General features: G+C 35.4%; 1 pseudogene across 1 annotated transcript; it reads left to right on the forward strand.

Annotated features, from left to right (window-relative positions):
- The first annotated feature begins 2747 nt into the window (after nt 1-2747).
- Nucleotides 2748-4447, forward strand: LOC308241566 (60 kDa heat shock protein, mitochondrial-like; annotated as a pseudogene). The gene has a single exon. The product of its transcript is annotated as a 60 kDa heat shock protein, mitochondrial-like (transcript).
- The last annotated feature ends 206 nt before the right edge of the window (nt 4448-4653 follow it).

Raw genomic sequence — 4653 nt, forward strand, 5'->3', positions numbered from 1 at the left:
AACTGCATTGAATGATAAATGCAGTAAGATTAATTAAAAATTAATAGAGGAAAGCAAATACAAACTAGTATTGAAAGTAATACACTTGCCTGATTTCTTTTAAGAATATCTCTGTATTTCCTAATGGCAATGAAAAAAATTTTTAGTTGTACTAGTTCAGAATCTAAACAAAAGACCATTCCATAAAATATGTGATCATTTCTAATTGTGGCTGAAGAAAGATCAAAATTCTGGTAAGAATTCTGCTGATTAGAAAATTAAGTTAGCAATAAAAAATCATATGCTGATTGTATTACATTTGCAATGAAAAAAATAAGAAAATTATTTTCTGCTTTCCCATAAAATATAAAAAATATTGTAACTAAGCTTTTTACAGCCTTTGCCTAAATCACAACTATAAATCAAAAATATAAAAAGAAATTTGCTGATGAATTTATAGGAATTTTTAAAATTTTTGTAATGTTGCTTTTAATGGAAACCAATTAAAATGCAAGAAAATATTACAGCTTCAGGCATATATGTAACTTATATACTATGTTTGTAAACATGTTCTGAATATAGATTATGCAATAAAAAGACAGAGTTTGCAAATATCGTTGATCAAGTCGATAAAGCTAGTTAATCAATTTGCACATCTATAGTATTTGTCACAAATGGTACTAGGTACTGAATTTAGAGCTATGCCCTCAAGGGGTTTACAAAATAATAGCAGTGCAATGTAATAAGTGTACTGAGCAGTTATTCAGTTAAACTAAAAATCTACTTAAAATGTAATATTCAAAATCTCAGAGTTATATGGGAAAGAAAGTAATTTATGTTAGCCTAAAAGTTGGCCAAAAGCAAATTGGCTACCCAGACATTTAAAAAATACATAAAAGCAAGTATATTAAATCATTACTTTATACACTTTAAGTATATGAAATTTTGTTTCTCAAGTATACCTCCATAAACCTGGGGGAAAATAAAAGTAAGTAGTAAGTATGCTCCTTGAAGCTAAGGTGCCATATGAAGCTAAGGCACTAGATACAAGAAACTATAGACTCTCAGGAACATGTCTTGCATGCCTTTCAACAAAATGCCATATCATATTATTCTCCTCCCTAAAGACATAAAATATTACATAAGAATATGAAAAACAGCACTTGCTCTGCTAGAATAAATCTGAACCTGACAGATGAAGAGTAAGGACAAGTGTGAAGTCTCCAGGAAATATAAACTACCAGATGTGCTGTTTGCCAACCCTTGTATCCCATGAACCTATGCTCTGACTGCTAAAGTCATCATCATCTTTTGAAAAGAATGGCTCACTACCCATCTGCTTGGAAATTAAAATTGTGATCATACAAATATTAGTTATTAAATTTTGAGAAGTCAATGGACATTCCACAACTGTTCAAATATAACTATGTTTTGTTACCATAACAGAGTTCTATAGATGAAAGATGGAAAAAAACTTCATTTCTGCTATTGCAGACATGATCTTGGAAAGATTTAATTCTTCACTATCCCTATTATTAAAATATCACTGATTGGATCTTATCCCCTACATTTGTTGTTATATTCTTAGTGTTGCTTTTGTAAATTTATCTTCTGGTATAGAATTTAAATTTTGGATAGGGTAGAAATGTGGTCTGAAGATGGAAGTGTTTGGAATGTCTCAGGTAAATAAATGCTAAAAGGTGTGTGACACTGCTATTCAGTCTTTTATGTTTTCCTATGTGATGATTCTAATAAAGGTAGAACCAAGAAAAGGTCAGTGCTTTAGGATCTTTATTATTAATGTCTAAAATGGTGAGGTATTCTGTACTGATTGCAGAAACACTGTAATCCACTTGAATCTTAAAATTCATATTGAAAAAAATTATTTCCTAATGTTGCACAATAAAGCGTTGAACATGAATTTCTCTTGGAGAGTCATAACTGTTTCCATATGCAACATACATCTGGTTAGGAAACGGAATCGTTCCATGCCCATTTATCAAAACCAAGGCCTTCTATCAACTGGCTACTGTATTTTTCCAAGCTCATCTCTCATTACCACCCAACATGTCCATTGTCTTCTAGTTACCATCCAACTGGAGGGAATAATGGTTGCGGAAGGTGATTGACTGGGGCTTGGCCTATGGCGGTTAGGCATGTTATGTTTGTAGAGATTTGCCTACCCTCTTTGCTCTTGGGAATAAATGCAAGAGAATCAAATTAGCCTAAGGGCATTGTGACTATATGTTTCAGACCAGGGTTTTGCCTTTCATGAAACTTATTTAGAAATCCAATTTGCTGAAATTTTCATGCTTCCAATTTTAGTCTCTTCTACTGTCTTAGCAGCATATGACACTGAGAAATGGTCTTAAATAAATACAAAATGGATTAGAGACTTAAATGCATAGCTCAAAATCACAAAACTCCCAGAAGAAAACATAGGCAGTAAAATCTCTGACATTTCTCTTAGCAATGTTTTTGTAATATATCTCCTTAGGCAAAGGAAATAAAAAATAAATAAATAAACTAATGAGACTGCATCAAACTAAAAAAGGTTTTGCACAGCAAAGGAAACCATCAACAAAACAAAAAGACTACCTACTAAATGGGAGAACATATTTGCCAATGATACATCCAATGAAGGGTTAATATCCAAAATATATACTTTTAAAAACTCATATAACTCAACACAAAAAAATGAACAATCCAATTTAAAAAGTGGGCACAAGCCCTCACTCACTGCCTGCACGCCCTGCCACCCCGCAGAAATGCTTCGATTACACACAGTCTTTTGCCAGATTAGGCCCGTGTCTAGGGCACTGACTCCTCATCTCACTAGGGCTTATGCCAAAGATGTAAAATTTGGTGCAGAGGCTCGAGCCTTAATACTTTAGTCGATGCTATAGCCATTACTATGAGGCCAAAGGGAAGAACAGTGATTATTGAACAGAGCTGGGAAAGTCCCAAAGTAACAAAAGAGGGTGTGACCATTGCAAAGTCCATTGACTTAAAATATAAACATAAAAATATTGGCGCTTAACTTGTTCAAGATGTTCTCAATAATATAAATGAAGAGGCTGGGGATGGCACCACCATTGCTACTGTACTGGCACGCTCCATTGCCAAGGAAGGCTTTGAGAAGATTAGTAAAGGTGCTAATCCAATGCAAATCAGGAGAGGTGTGATGATAGTTGTTGATGCTGAAATTTCTGAACTGTAGAAGCAGTCTTAAACCTGTGACAACCCCTGAAGAAGTAGCTCAGGTTGCTACAATTCCTGCAAATGGAGACAAAGAAATTGGCAGCATAATTTCCGAGGCAATGAAGAAGGTTGAAAGGAAAGGCGTCATCACAGTAAAGGATGAAAAACACCGAATGATGAATTAGAAATTATTAAAGGCATGAAGTTTGATCTAGGTTATATTTCTCCATACTTTATGAATACAGAAAAAGGTCAGAAATGTGAATTCCAAGATGCATACATTTTATTGAGTGAAAAAATTTCTAGTGTTCAGTCCATCATACCTGCTCTTGAAATTGCCAATGCTCACCATAAGCCCTTGGTCATAATTGCTGAAGATGTTGATGGAGAGACTCTAAGTATGCTTATTTTGAATAGGCTAAAAGTTGGTCTTCAGTTTGTAGCAGTCAGAGCTCCAGGTTTTGGTGACAATAGAAAGAACCTGCTTGAAAACAGGGCTATTGCTACTGGTAGTGCAGTGTTTGGAGAAGGATTGACTTTCAATCTAGAAGGTGTTCAGCCTTATGACTTAGGAAAAGTTGGAGAGGTCATTGTGACCAAAGATGATGCCATGCTATTGAAAGGAAAAGGTGACAAGACTCAAGTTGAAAAATGTGTTCAAGAAATCATCAAGCAGTTAGATATTACAACTAGTGAATATAAAAAGGAAAAACTAAATGAAAGCCTAGCCAAAGTCTCAGATGGAGTAGCTGCACTGAAGGTTGGTGGGACAAGTGATGTTGAAATGAATGAAAAGAAAGACAGAGTCACAGATGCCCTCAATGCTACCCGAGCTGTTGTGGAGGAAGGCATTATTCTAGGAGAGGGTTGTACCCTGCTTCGGTGGATTCCAGCTTTGTACTCATTAACTCCAACTAATGAAGACCAAAAACTAGGTACAGAAATTATTAAGAAAGCATTAAAAATTCCTGCAATGACCATTGCTAAGAATGCAGGTGTTGAGAGATCATTGATAGTTGAGAAAAGTATGCAAAGTTTTTTAGTTATTGGTTATGATTCCATACTTGGAGATTTTATGAATATGGTGGAAAAAGGAATCATTGATCCAACTAAGGTTGTAAGAACTACTTTACTGGATACTGTTGGTGTGGCACCTCTGTTAACAACAGAAGAAGTTGTGGTCACAGAAATTCCTAAAGAGGAGAAGGACCCTGGGATGGGTGGGATGGGTGGGATGGGAGGAGGGGTGGGAGGTGGCATGTTCTAGTCCTAGAATAGTGCTTTCCCATCATTACTGAGAACTGTGAAAGGAAGCTCAGGGCAGTCTCCTCACCTATAACTTCAGAGAAGTCAGTTGAAGGAAATGATTGAAGAAAAGACTAGCTGATGTTCAAGAAAATCACTCTAACCATCAGTTACTGATTTCAGTTGACAACATACAATGGTTTACTGCTGTCATTGTCCATGCCAACA

This window comes from Plecotus auritus (genome assembly GCF_963455305.1).
Source record: "Plecotus auritus genome assembly, chromosome: 2".
Taxonomy (NCBI): domain Eukaryota; kingdom Metazoa; phylum Chordata; class Mammalia; order Chiroptera; family Vespertilionidae; genus Plecotus; species Plecotus auritus.